Source organism: Rissa tridactyla, chromosome 1 (assembly GCF_028500815.1).
Source record: "Rissa tridactyla isolate bRisTri1 chromosome 1, bRisTri1.patW.cur.20221130, whole genome shotgun sequence".
In the NCBI taxonomy this organism is placed as follows: domain Eukaryota; kingdom Metazoa; phylum Chordata; class Aves; order Charadriiformes; family Laridae; genus Rissa; species Rissa tridactyla.
The window spans coordinates 33,209,145-33,223,537 of record NC_071466.1 but is presented as its reverse complement, the minus strand read 5'-3'; positions in this window follow the sequence as shown (position 1 = coordinate 33,223,537).

The window sequence follows — 14,393 nt, the reverse complement described above, 5'->3', positions numbered from 1 at the left end:
TCAATGTTCAGCTCAGGCTGCATCTTCGCATCCCAGCCACCGGCTGCTCCATAGGGAGGTCTCACCTCACATTTTCCTGCTGTGATGGGCCAGCTGGAGCCTCCTGAGGTGCCCAAGGTTCACTCAGACCCCTCACTCCCCTTCCCTTCGTGGCCGGCACAGCTGAGCTCACCAGCCCCAGTGGCAGGCTGGGGGCTCGTGGCTTCCCTCGCTGCCTCAGAGAAGGGCTGTCCAGCCTCAAGGGGAAAGTTGTCCTAACTATAGGACACCACGGAACTCTGGGTTACCATTTCTTCAATGCCATACATTGAGGTACATTGAGAAATAATAGGGTAGAACATAGTTTTAGGGAAGATTTTCTCAGACTCCATGAACCCTCTGGGGAATCCTCTAAGAGCGATGAAGCGTCCCCGAGCACAGCAAAAAACATGAGGAGTCCTCGACCAATCTCTCAGACATGTTTAAATGCAATAGGTCATTTCTATGATTGTCAGGGAGTCAAAAAGTAATAGATACACCTCAATTAAGTGAGCAAAACCTGAGACTCCTAAAGTGCAGTGAAGATTAAAACCAAGAAGTCTGGTGACCCTGGCAGACATGGAGGTAGGGGAAAGTCGTGCTCAATCCCCAGCAAAGTTGTTGGGGACTGAGAACTTCAAATAGAAACACTAAATAAAAGTAAACAAAAATAAAAGTCACTTTTTGGGCTCTTCATGGCTTTGCTCTCATTTGCCAGTCATCTCTCTCTGCTATACAGAGGCTGACACTGCTGCCAAGCATCCTGTGATGCCCACCTTCATATCCACACTTGCTGCAGGTGGGTGAAGGGAGTTCCTAGACCATAGTTTTGTTGCCCCAGCCCACCTGCATGGCTGGGAAGAGGTCTCTCCCTAATGCGCTCAAAGCTGATCATCATCATCCTTCAAATCTCTCCTTAAGAACTCACCTTTAGTGTGATGCTTATTGAAAAGTCTCCAAACCAAAGCCAGAGCTGGGTACAAGTCCAATGTAATGTACTACAATGGTGTCTGGGACTTCACCAAAAACACTGCCGTTAGCAACAAAGAGCCCAAATTCAGCACAGTGAACCCACGTGAGAGGCGTCACCTAGAAATCCCTGAAACCAGTAGAGAGGCAGAAACACGAGCCAGATGAGAGGGTGTATTTATCTGGGATGCAAGGAGAACTGCCACCAGTGTATGGATGCAACACGAGGCAGTCAGATCCCTCTGGGGGGTGGTGCAGTCGCCGTATCAGAGATGACACCTACCCTGGCCAGAGCAGGAGAGAAAAGGCAGCAAAAGTATAAAAGTAACTTCCCCCCCCACCCCAAACTTATTTAAGATACCCTATGTGGCAAGGCAGGACCCCAGGTGCCCTCACACCCTGCCCTCCCAGTCACTAATGGGTTTATAGTTGCCAGAGCAGAAGAGGCTCATCTCTGTCAGCGCTCTCAGGAAGTCGGCTGCGATGTCAGACTCCTGCTGAGTGTCACAAAGCCCACGACAGCTCCACAAGACTCAGTACCTGCCTGCTGGTATATCGGGGGTATCCGTGCACTCTGCAATGTTTCTGCACTCTGAAGCTCTGCAGAAGTTGCAAAGCAATTCCAGGAAGTCTTTGAAAGCAACGACAACAAAAAAAAACCCAAAACCAAAAAAAAAACCCAAAACAAACAAACAAACAAAAAAACCAACGGCCCGGCTTCTGCTGTAAATTAAGGATACCAGCATGGACCAGCCTGCAGCTAAACTGATTATAAAGGGAAGCGTAAGGACCAACAAATGTGTAGCTCCTGTACAACAAGTTTTGCCCATCTTAACAAGGAAATCAGTTCCCTAATTTGAATTTAGGTCTGCACTTTGTCTGTGCCACACAAATACACCCCAAAGGCAAGCTGTGTTTTGACACTGTGAAAGCAGGGGCTGTCCACAAAGAAGTGGAAAAAGAGGAGGAATCTGGAGAGAGGCTGGGTTTCCCCCTCTCCTGCAGCAGCTGAGCACAGCACAGGGAACATTTTCTTAAGCCAGGGTTTCAATTCTGCTGACACCAAGTCAGACAGCATTCCTGACCCTGGAAATTATGTGAGGCTTGTAGGCATTGCCTCTTCACAGCGCTCCATTTCAGACTTCATCAGAGCCTGCTGGACTGACCTGGACAAGCCTTATCTGTGCAAGACAATCACCTCATCCACTTACCCCAGCATCCTGCTTGTTGTGGAGATCCCTCCTGCAGAACCTAGGAATGGGAAGGAAGGAAAGGAGGATGGAATTGAAAACAACCCTGGCTGAGACAAGCCAGGGGAAGGCACAGGAAGAGCAGCAGGAGGTGGTCCCATAGAGCAGAACCCCTCCACCACACAGAAGAGACCCACCCAGCCTCATTTCTTCCTTGTGTGCTCTATTCCCTCCTTACGTATTTTCTCTTCACTGACTGATTTCATCTCCAGAGTCCATTTTGCAGCTGTTGTTGAGAAACAACAGCTCTTGACGGGAGCTTGTAATAGCCAGAGTCTTCATTTTCAATTTGTTTCCTTCTTTTCAGACACTTCTTGCTTTGTCAAGTACATGTGTGTGCGAGAGGCAATCTGTCTCCGGGACACTTTTCCATGTGGAAGTATCAAATGTATTTCATTTTAATCTAGGCTTTAGGAATACTGCATTTATTTCTAAATAGGGAAACAAAATTGAATTCTTGCCTCCTTGCCACCAAAACACAGGGCAGAACTGTCAAATGAAACACATAGCAGTAAGAAAAACTGACAGGTAATCTCTGTTATGGAATGGGATAAAAATAAAAGTCAGACCATTTGACAGCACACATCACTGCATTATAACCAATGTCCAAAAAGACAATATTAAAAGAAATTGCATCTGTTGGCTTGCAGACTGGAAGAGCAGATGGGGTGCTGGTTTTGTGCTGGGCAGCCTTTGGGATATTTGCACAATAGAAATTACAAGCTTTATCACACAAGCGACAGGGAACAAAATCCCATGCCAGAGCTCAGGGGAGTTGGACTGTGAATGAGTTGGTCTGGGAGTTGGACTGGGCAGGGTGGTGGCGTGGAGTAGACAAGACCTTATGCTCATGTTCAAGCCACTGGAGTAAACTTGGAGTGGTTGCTGAGCATCTCAAGGACCTTGCTAGTGCTTGGTCCCATTTGGAAGGAACCCCAACGCAGCCAAGGGATGCTCACCGCCTCGTAGGACATGTCCTCCGCGCCTTAGTGGTTGTTATTTTCTAGAAAGTATAACCAGGCCAGCGTTGGACTCCAAGCATCTGTGGGTAAAAGCGATTGCTTCCAGGCTGTCAGCACAAGCCTGGCCCTGTTCGGAGGAAGAAAAAGGCATCACTAGCAACTTTGGGTGACCAGCATGGTTCGTAACCCAGTTACCAGCGGTTCCAGCACAGCAGGACGTTGAACTCTCCTCTCACAAGGGAAGGACTAAGACCCATGCCTTTTACAGCAGGAGAGAGGTGGAGGGTTTGTGCAGCCATTTTTGCTGCCCCCATTTTGTGGGGTTGACAGACACTGTCTTCATTGCCATCAAACTGACTTCTACACAGTTCCTAATCTTGCTGTTTTTCAGAGCGATGAAAAAGGCAGCAAGTGCTAAAGACAGAGTCAGATGCAGAGACTTAAAGCCCAAGCTTTTGGACAAGGTCACTGGTTCATCTCTCTCCTTTTTACCCTCCCTGTAGCTTGCCCAGCAGGACAAGCCGCAAGAGAAGTGTCTCACATTCTCCTGGAAAAGCAAGGATTTCAGAAGCTGAAATACTGTCGGCCAAAAAGCAGCCCCAGGAGCCAAGCCCTTGGGCCTGGACCTCTCACCTCAGCACTACCATCCTTGGTCTCCACTTGCAGCAGGGCGAGAGCATGGAAGCCAGGCTGGGTGACTTGTGGTAGGAGAGTGGACAGGATGATCCGCAATGAGAGGCTCACAATCAACTGAAAAAGATTTCAGGACCTTAGTGCAACTGGTAAAGGGATCAGGAGCTCAAGTTGTGTTCTCCTCCATCCCTCTGACATCAGCTATGGATGAGGGAATATATAGGAGGAGTGAACAGGTCAATTCGTGGCTCCGGGACTGGTGTCATCGACAGGGCTTTGGATTTTACAATCACGGCTTGGTATATGAGGCACCAGAGCTGCGAGCAGCTAATGGGATGCACTTGTCCCAGAGGAGGAAAAGGATTCTGGGGAAGGAGTTGGCAGGGCTCATTGATAGACCTTTAAACTAGATTTGAAGGGGAAAGGGGTCAATAATTTCATGCTTGCCTGTGACAAACAGTGGGGCAGCACATCAGGGGCAGAGAGATGGAGTCCTAGTAAGGGCGCTCAACTTGTTGCCCTGAGGCAAGCCAGGGATGATGCACCGGGACACCCCAAGGGAATCAAGGGGGATTCACGCAAGAGGGTGACACGGCCAGCCCAGCTGAAGTGCCTCTACGCGAAAGCACACAGCTTGGGCAAGAAACAGGATGAATTAAGGGCCAGTGTGCTGCTGGAAAGCCATTACATAGTGGCTATTACTGAAACTTGGTGGGATGACTCCCACAGCTAGGATGTAGTGTAGGGATAGAGGGATACAAGCTTTTTAGGAAGGACCGGCAGGGTAGGAGGGGAGGAGGTGTTGCCCTCTACATCAGTGACCAGCTAGAATTGATGGAGCTCCACATTGGGAAGGACGATGAGCTGGTTGAGAGTGTATGGGTTAAGATTAAAGGGAAGACAGGGGAAGGTGATGTTACAGTAGGGATCTGCTACAGGCCACCTGACCAGCAGAGCCAAGCAGATGAGGCCCTCCATAGGCAGATAGAAGTGGCTTCGCGCTCACAGGCCCTGGTCCTCGTGGGGGATTTCAACCACCCTGACATCTGCTGGAGGGACAGCACAGGAAGGCACCAGCAATCCAGGATGTTCCTGGAATGCAGAGATGACAACTTCCTCCTCCAAATGGCAGAGGAACCAACAAGAAAAGGTGCTATGTTGGACCTCGTTCTCACCAACAGGGAAGGGCTGGTGACCAACGTGAGGCTCAGGGATAACCTTGACTGCAGTGACCACGAAGCAATAGAATTTAAGATCCTCAGGGCAACTAGGAGGATGTGTTCCAAGCTTACGACCCTGGACTTTAGGCATGCAGACTTTGATTGCTTCAGGGATCTGCTGGCCAAAGTGCTGCGGGACAAAGCCCTAGAGGGAAGGGGGGCCCAGGACAGCTGGCCAGTATTCAAGGATCACCTTCTCCGTGTCCAGGAGCAAAGTATACCAACAAAGAGGAAGGCAGGAAAGAATGCTAGGAGACCTGCCTGGATGAACAAGGAGCTCCTGGACACGCTGTCACACAAAAAGAATCTTTACAAGGAGCGGAAGAAAGGACAGCTAGAATGGGGGGCATATAAGGAAGCTGTCCGAGCAGCAAGAGACCTGGTGAGAAAAGCTAAAGCTCAGTTAGAATTAAATCTAGCCAAGGAGATCAAGGGAAACAGCAAAAATTTCTATAGGTACATCGATGGTAAGAAGACGACTAGGGAAGGTGTGGGCCCCCTCAGAAAGGAAATGGGAGAACTGGTGACAAGTGACATGGAGAAGGCCGAGGTTCTCAATGACTTCTTTTCTTCAGTCTTCACTGGCAAGGGCTCCAGCCACACTCTTGGAGTCACAGAAGACAATGGCAGGGGTTGGACAGAACTGCCCATTGTAAGTGAAGATCAGGTTTGTGACCATCTGATGAACCTGAAAGTGAACAAGTCCATGGGACCTGATGGAATACACCTATGGGTACTGAAGGAACTGGTGGATGAGGTTGCTAAACCACTCTCTATTATATTCCAAAAGTCATGGCAGTCTGGTGAAGTCCTCACTGACTGGAAAAGGGGAAACATAACCACCATTTTCGAAAAGGGAAAGAAGGAGGAACCAGGGAGCTATAGGCCAGTCAGTCTCACCTCCATGCCTGGTAAGATTATGGAGCAGATCCTCCTGGAGGCACTGCTGAGGCAGAAGAATAACAAAGAGGTGACTGGGTACAACCAACACAGCTTCACCAAGGGCAAATCATGCCTGACAAACCTGGAGGCCTTCTATGAGAAGGTCACATCAACAGACAAGGGGAGAGCAACTGATGTCATTTACCTGGACCTGAGCAAAGCCTTTGACACTGTCCTGCATGATATCCTGGTCTCCCAGCTGATAAAATATGGGTTTGATGGAGGGACAATTCAGTGGATAAAGAACTGGCTTGAAGGCCACACCCAAGGAGCGGCTGTCAATGGGTCCATGTTCAAGTGGAGGCCAGTGACAAGTGGAGTCCCTCAAGGATCAGTACTGGGACCGGTCTTGTTTAACATCTTTGTCAGCGACAGGGACAGTGGCATAGAGTGCACCCTCAGCAAGTTTGCCAACAACGCCAAGCTGTGTGGGGCGGCTGACACGCTGGAGGGAACAGATGCCATCCACAGGGACCTTGACAGGCTGGAGAGGTGGGCCCATGCCAACCTCATGAAGTTCAACAAGACCAAGTGCAGGATCCTCCATCTGGGTCGGGGCAATCCCAAGCACCAATATAGGCTGGGCAGTGACTGGCTTGAGAGCAGCCCTGAAGAAAAGGACTTGGGGGTGCTGGTGGACAAGAGGCTCAACATGAGCCATCAGTGTGCACTAGCAGCCCAGAAAGCCAATCGTATCCTGGGCTGCATCAGGAGAAGTGTAGCCAGCAGGTCGAGGGAGGTGATTCTCCCCCTCTACTCCACTCTCATGAGACCCCACCTGGAGTACTGCATCCAATTCTGGAGCCCCTACTACAAGAGGGATATGGACGTGCTGGAGCGTGTCCAGAGAAGGGCCATGAGGATGATCAGAGGGCTGGAGCACCTCTCCTACGAAGACAGACTGAGAGAGTTGGGGTTGTTCAGTCTGGAGAAAAGAAGGCTCCGAGGAGACCTTATAGTGGCCTACCAGTATCTTAAGGGGGCCTACAAGAAAGCTGCTGAGGGACTTTTTAGGATGTCGGGTAATGGTAGGACTAGTGGGGATGGATTAAAACTAGAGATGGGTCAATTCAGACTGGACGTTAGGAAGAAGTTCTTCACCATGAGGGTGGTGAGACACTGGAACAGGTTGCCCAGAGGGGTGGTAGAAGCCCCATCCCTGGAAGTTTTTAAGGCCAGGCTGGATGGGGCTCTGAGCAACCTGATCTAGTGGGAGATGTCCCTGCCCATGGCAGGGGGGTTGGAACTAGATGATCTTTAAGGTCCCTTCCAACCCTGACAATTCTATGATGCCCAAGCTCTGTGCCATGTTATGGACAGCCACGCTCAGCACCAGAATCTATATTAAAAGCTTGTAGCAGGCACAGCCTGCACAGCACCATGGATCTCAGGCGTCCAACAAAACCCACCATGCCCGTACCCTCACCATGGCCACCTGCAAAGACCATATAGCAGCCATATAGATGGAAACTGAGAAAACAGTGAAGCACTCTTTTTACAGCCACTGGAAAGATTGCTCTTATACTGCAATCCAGGCATAGCCAATGTGCTGTTTCAGCCTGTGAGATCGGCTGAAACCCCATCACGTTCCCCTGGTAATGCCCCCAGGACTGGGCTCTCAGAGGGGCTCCTGCATGGGGCAGGTTTCCCTGCACAGCATCTCACTGTCACAAATCGTGCTCCTGCCACCACACACTCTAAATGTTTCCCTTTCTACTGTGCATACTTCAGTACACTGCTTTATAAAGCAAGCACTCTGTTGTCTGTTCCGAGGTCATTTATACAGGTTCTGTTTGTGTGATATCCGGGTTGTTATCTGTATCAGAGTTATACAAACAGTTTCTTAAAAGAATTTAAACACATGGAAAATGTTTGCCATTTATCCCAGCCACTTCTGAAAGGTTTATTTTTAATCTTTTACCAAGTCATATTTTGTAACATAAAATCCTGTCGTGACACTTTGATGCCTAGGACACCATTGAGTGTTTGTTGGGAATTAAAAAGTTAATTTGTGTTAATTAACACAGTAGCAATGCCTCAATAAATTCTTGTGTTCCCGTCATATCTGCAAAGGTGTGGGTATGCGCATGCGAGTATCTGAAGGAACCTCAGATAGCACTGCAGATTAAATGCATAATATGGGTATAAAATGCAGTTAATATGGCTTGGTGAAAAAACGGTTCGTTACTCAGCTGCTGAATATAACCTTAGCAAGATCCAAAACTGATTGCCTTTCTGATACCAGAGCAACACTGTGTCTTTACTGTGTCTAAGCAAAGACACCCTCACTATATAGCAACATCTACCCTCTACTGCTCCCAACAGATACACAAACTAGGCACAGGGACAGCTTCATGAGAAAGCAGAGACATCTGAGTTTGTCACGGGGGGGAATTAGACCACGTAATGAACCACTGCCAAAGGTATCAGCAAAAGTGGTTTTATTGAAGTAAGGCATTATGAAAGTGACACTTACAGTTTGATAGCAACATTCACTCTTATTACTTACTGCAGAGTATATAATAATGATTCAGACTTACCAATACAAAAATCTTAGTGCACTATAATACAAGGTTATGTGTGATACCAGCCACTTACCAAAGAGCTGCAGCTGGTCAGGGGCCTTTCAGCCTCGAGGAGTAACATTGAGAGATGTCCCAGCTAAAGGGGAGATCAGCGCTGTACAGTCAGCTGCTTAGAAGGGAGAGCTCAAAGAAGGCTCACTCAGGCTGTCATATTTATGGAATAAAGTGGTAGGCTTGTAGTCAAATTACCTGTGATTGAGAAGGTAGTAAGACTCCTTGTGCCCACAACTTCCTTTGTTCCTTGGTAAGTAAGTCTTGGAAGAATCACCTATGCTATTCCTGTGTTAATCACACGGTCGGTGTTACACTTTCCAAGCCCATATGCATCAATACTCACCATGTGACCCGGTTCCTGTGAGGGTTTCCAGACAAGTTGGATTTAGAGAAGTTTTTGGCCTGGTTACGGCCCAGGCCTTTGCTTCCTTTGGAGACTGAACCAAACTACTGCTAATTTGGTCAAGGAGTCGAGTGCACCCATCGCAGAGGTGAAACATGGCAGCTGCAGAGATCAGAGCACCAGCTTGACTCTCAGTCTGGAGCATCAGAACTCCCAGTTTACATTCCATTGGAGCACCAAGCTGTGGCTCAGTGGCTCCAAGCCACCACTCAGTGGCTGAGCTGATGTGTTGCAGATGCCTCTGTCCCTAGGTGAGGGCCTATCCTCCTACAGGTACACAACCCTTCTTAATGCAATGCACTGGAAGGAAGAAATTGCCATCTTCCTTATAAATTGATTTATTTTCCTGTCTTAATTTTTTTAATTAATGTAATTAATTCCTGACAGTTTGCTTGCTTGATTTTATTTCAATTATTAGATTAACAGATTTTTTTCGTACTTAACAGACTGATGAGGCTGAAGGACGTTATCTGGTTTTGCCTGACAGCAGCACAAAAGCTTTCTTCTAATGAGTTGTCAAAAAACATATCACCAGCAGAAACTCCTTAAACATGGCTTGCAGAGATAGAACGAGAAGCTTGTTGTACTCGCATGGTACAAACAAATAGCAGATATCTCCTGTATGAACTGACGGGCCTAGCTGTTACAGTGAAGTTTAATAGCTCACTGATAAAACTTTTTAAGAGGAGTGTCCTGTTGTGTTTGGGTTTGTTTTTTTTTTTTTAAATATAGAAGGCAAACCAAGGGTCAGAGTGAAACTACTAGAGATGAGTAAAGACTCAAAACTCTAGGAATTAAGCACAGTAAGCTCCTCTTACTAGTGTTCAAACAGATGATCAGCTTCATTCTATTTCATTATGCTCCAACTAAGACTTTGGGGTAGGTGTAAAGCATTTGCGTTAAGAGGGTGAATGGTAGTGCAGGAAACCATGTTTCAGGATCTACTATTTGTAGTGGAGAGATGCAGAAAGACACTGCAAAGCAGGTAACTGTGATGCAGGCATCAGTTTTCTCAGCAAATCAACTCCAAAAGAGGTGGTGATAAGGAATGAGATAAGGAATGAGATTCTCAGTCTATGGATACCATCAAGATGAGGGTATAAAAATGTACTGACAGTAATACAAGAAGCACCAGAAAAGCCCAGCAAATTCTGAGTAAACATTGTTATATTGAATGGATATTAACTAGGATAAAATCCTTGAGTTTGTCAGCCAAGACGATCAAACAGCTCCATAGCACTGAAGGTATCACAAGGTACCTTCACAAATGGAAACATGTCAAAGGTCTGAGAACACAATCAATGTGACAATTTGACATGACAACTTCCACAGGACGTTTTGGCAGAGCAAGCTTTAGGAACGGCCTTTCTCTCACCTACCAGATCAAAACATAATACATCAGAGACATGAGCCTTCCGGGGGCACTTAAAAATGAGAAATCCTAGCAAATGGGTCTGCTAAGTAAAGAAAAAGGCGGGGGGGGGAGGGTGTTACGCAATTAATCACTTGAATGAATTGTGTTTTTAAGACACAGATGCAGCAACAAACTGCAGCTGTCAAAAGAAGCAGTAGGTTTCTCCAGCAGAAACGGCCCACCCAGAAATTCTTGCTGACCTGCAAAGTGACATACTCGAAATGGCAGCTCTGAGGCTAACGTACCGGTTAACTGGAAAGGCAGAATTGTCTTGAATTGTATATAAGAGGGACAGTGAGCCTAAGAACCCTTTTTCCTCATTATGTTCTTCTACCATCCTCTTCTCTACGGATATTTTGCCAAAAAAAGCACACTTAGTCCCTGGGCAGGGATGCCTTCTGCATTAGGGTTGGTGCCATTCTCCTTTTGACAGATGTTCAGGAACGATGCGGTCTTTCCTGGTCCTGAAGTAAGCGAGCGCCCTCTTCATGCTCCACACAGATGCTGTCATCAGCTGCCCTCTAGCTTTAAACTGCAGCTTTTGGAGCGAAGCAAACAGGAGCAGCAAATCCTTTTGTCCCGATACACTGAGAGCTTTCAAATTCAAGATCAGAACTCGATGAAAAAACAGCACAGGATGGGACACATCTGTAAGTTGTGCTGCCTCACCTCCTATGAGGAAGACTCCTGCACAGTGAGGTAACTGCAACTTATTGTGAAGTTTATTTACACTTACTTTAGGCTTGCTGACCTCTGAAAACCCCACTTCCATCCCCAGCTGTGAATGGAACCAGTTAGGCACACAAGTCAAAAAACTGTGATCCAAATCAACAAGGTACTTGTGTGAGAAGCTGAGTCTCCAACGCAGTGGAAAAAAAAAAAAACCACTACAACATTTGAGTTTGGGTTACCAGGAGATGATGATACTGAAAGGTGTTACCCAACAGATTTAGCTTGCTGCAGGTCTATTTTAATACTAAATGTCTCTCCTCTGTTTTCAGCAATTTGGGAGATTGGTAAGTGAAAATGCACACGTAATTTTGTAGTCTTTCATAGAGACAGGGTCTAGAAAGGAATTTTTCCAAATGGGAAAAAATTTCATCTTAGATAGTCATGCAATAAGCAGTAACTTGAACAGCAAAGGAATCTGGTTTAGGCCACACAGGAAACAAAAGGATCCTCAAAAAGAAACAATTCATAACTTAATTCATGCTCTCATCTAGTTTCTAGACTTATATTGACTTCATTCGAGACTCACAAAAGATTCTATATCGCTTTAGGTCACATCCTCGGGAATCCTTTAAGTCATTTTTAGTCCTTTTAGTCTAGGTGGTCTAGGACTCACTTCTGAAACTCTTCAAGATGGAATTTTATAATCACTGTCTCCAAATAATTATTTTGGTTTTTTATACTTGACAGCACTTTATGGATTTATCTCTGAAAATTTAGCCACAGAGAAGCTTTTACATACCCTGATATTTAGAAAAAGTGGCAGAGACATTAAACACTCCACCACGAAGGCTCTGGTCAAAATATCCATAGGTCATAGGTAGATGCCTTGATTTATACAGACCATGAAGCTCAGCCAAGGTTACTAATGAAGGCTGATCCCTCTAGACGCCTATGGTGAAAGCTGAATAAACTCTACCAGAGCACAAACCCCACATCCCTCATAACACCAGAAAGTAAAGCATAGTAGCAGAGGCTCTGGTTCTTGCTTCAGCTGCACCATTTGCAACTGAGCTGCCTGTTGCGCAAAATAACTTTCTGGGACCCCCTTCCAGTCTGGCTGACCTGTCGAGGCAGGTAGCTGCAGTCTCCTGGAAGGGTAAACACCACTGAACTCTTAAAACTATATTCTTGGCCACTACACGAGACGGCCAAAATTGCTTCCCAGTTAACCACAGTTGTTCAGAGCCAACACGACCCAAACATCACAGTTTTACAAGCAGTTGCTAGGAGTGGCGAGATGAGGCAGCAGACAAATACCTCTGAGTTAAGTACAAAGAAATTAAAATATATTAAACATGACACTTGCACAAACGCCCACAACCATAACTTTCAGGGGGAGATGACTTTCACAAGCATACTTTTGCTGCACTGTTTCCCTGGCAAGCAGTGCAAACTTTGGGGCCAGCACTTCTAAGACAGGGTGATTCGGCCTCTCCATTGAGGCCCAGCTACTTCAGCGCTACCATCGAATGCATCCTGATTTAACGTTCCTGGAAACGTCACAAGGGCAACTTCAGCTGCATTTTCAGATCTTCCTCTGAACAGTCATTATTTCTAACAAAGTTCCCAGGGAGGTAAAAAACCTTCTGGCCTTGAATCCTACATGCATTTCTTCACCAGAGAAAAAGGAGGATAAACCCAAGTTGCAACCTAATTAGGGGACATTAACATCACCTCAGCTGTGCAGCAGATTTGCCTGCTAGTACCTTGTCTGTTTTTCATCTCTCCACAGCCTTGTCCAGAGATTTGACCCATGAACACAAGCAAAAAGTCTGAATTCCTTCTGTGGGCACCGGGCTCCTTCTGAAAGCCTGCTCTTGGAGAATTATTTCCTGGAAAAGGATTTGGGCATTTATTTTTAATGACTGCAACATACAGCTGATTCTCCTCCTCTTTTTCTTCACTCCAGACTCCATCTACAGCCCTCCTGGGACCATAAAACTTCATGTACTTTCAACTGATATGTCAACCACTTTCAGAGATGTATCACGTTTCTTCCACAAACCATTGCTTGTTCTTCATAAGTATGCACACCTTTGGGATGAAGTAACTCCCTTGTGTTAAGCTTCAAAATCTCGAAGCTATTGCATACTACAGACCTTTTGTAATTAGTAAGAGTTATCCAGTTAATTATAAGTCATTCTCTTCATAGAAGAGATTAAATATGAAGTCTGGGTATATTATAATTTAACATCCATTAACCTGATAGCCCAGGAACAGAGGCAGTCAAATCCCACCAAACTAGCTCATCTTTCAGAAGCCCAATGCCTTGATATCCAAGAAGTACATATATCCTTAATTATTGACTCAAATCAAGGCAAAGATTGATAAACAACAACAAAACACACAAAAAAAAAACAGTAACAAAGAAACAGAAAAACCCAACAAAAAAACCCCAACCCTTTTCTGCTCTCTTCCAACCTTTGTCTCACTATGGCCTTAGACAGTCAAAGCAGCAAGCCCAGAGCCAGTCTTCCACAGTTTGAACATCAATTTATACACGATGAAGCTTTGGTATCTCTACTGGCTGCTGTCAGCTAGTCACAGCAGCCATAACACATACATTAAAAGATGAAAAAAGATCCATTTTCATAGCTTGCTCTATACAGACAAGGCCTTGCTCACTTTCCTGCACAGATGCAATCATCATATCGCAAATCCACACTGGAAAGACACAGTTTCTACCAACAAAGCCACCTGGGGAAGCTCCACTCTTGTTCCCCAGAGGAAGCGAGCGGTGTGGGTGACAGGATGGGTTTTGCCGGTGTAACATCTCCCTTGAAGAACGGCTGTGCTGCAGCAACGACAGAAAAGAACAGGATTTTCCACACACTTAACCAAGGCAGTTAAACTAGCAAAACATTTAGAGAGACGATCTCAACAAACAAAAAACCTCACACCACAAGCCACCTGTTTGGCAAACCGGCTGCAGAAGCAACATCTGTGCCGGGGGATCCCTTTTTTGCCTGCCGGCTTGGATTTTCCCCGGGCAGGTCGCCGAGGGCCCGACCCGGGCCCACGCTGCAGGGGGCTGACGCTCGACAACCACCACCGAAACCTCCCGGCTCTCCGAGGGGTGAAACCCCGCTACGGAGAGCGGGGCGGCGCGGTGTATTTCAAGGTTAAAATCCCGCTACAGACGAGAGAACCCGGCGCCTCTCACCGGGAGCCGCCACCGCCGCGCCTCAGCCGCTGGCCCGCCCCCTCAGGACAAGCCCCACCCTCCCCTTCCACTCCGGCTTTCTATTGGCCGAGGTGCCCGCCCGTCAGC